Consider the following 655-nt stretch of genomic DNA (forward strand, 5'->3'; position numbering starts at 1 on the left):
CTTTGAAACGTTTAAAACAAAAAAATTACAATTTCAATGTGTGGCCAGTAAAATATAGGAAGTGTCAGTACTTTGTATTGAATGTAATTTCATCAGTTAGTGTTTAAACCGATATTTTATATTTATTTAAAATAATAAGCAATTATTTGCTCGCAATGTTAGAACTTTTTGTTGCGTCTATTACAAGTTAAACTATTAGAATAATCATTATTGCTTTTGTCTACTTTTGATGCATATTCTAGTACTGCTAACCATGGTATAATTATGATACTATCGAGTTCCTGTAACCCCTTTGTTACGTTAATGTATACGGGTAACAACCAAGTCATGAAGGTGAAGGTGCAATCGTGATTAATTAATGAATGACAAAATTCATAGTTATGTCTACCAAAAGTTACTACACTTAAGGTGTTCAAATATGGAGTGGGGACGGCACTGGTGTTTTACACACTGGAGCTGAATGGATTGTAGCCTTACCTGTGATTAGCGTCAACTAGTTGATATTGTTTTATTAAATAATACGAGCTTCCCAGAGAGATTGGATCAGTCTAGGAGGTAATGCCAGTAGTGGCCAAGTTCTCAGAAATCATTTAAATTTCGGTTTTTATTTGCAGAAGTTAAGCCGTTGAAAGTCAATACTTTCTTGAAGTAGTGT

The sequence above is a fragment of the Penaeus monodon genome, chromosome 21, assembly GCF_015228065.2.
Source record: "Penaeus monodon isolate SGIC_2016 chromosome 21, NSTDA_Pmon_1, whole genome shotgun sequence".
NCBI classification, from domain to species: domain Eukaryota; kingdom Metazoa; phylum Arthropoda; class Malacostraca; order Decapoda; family Penaeidae; genus Penaeus; species Penaeus monodon.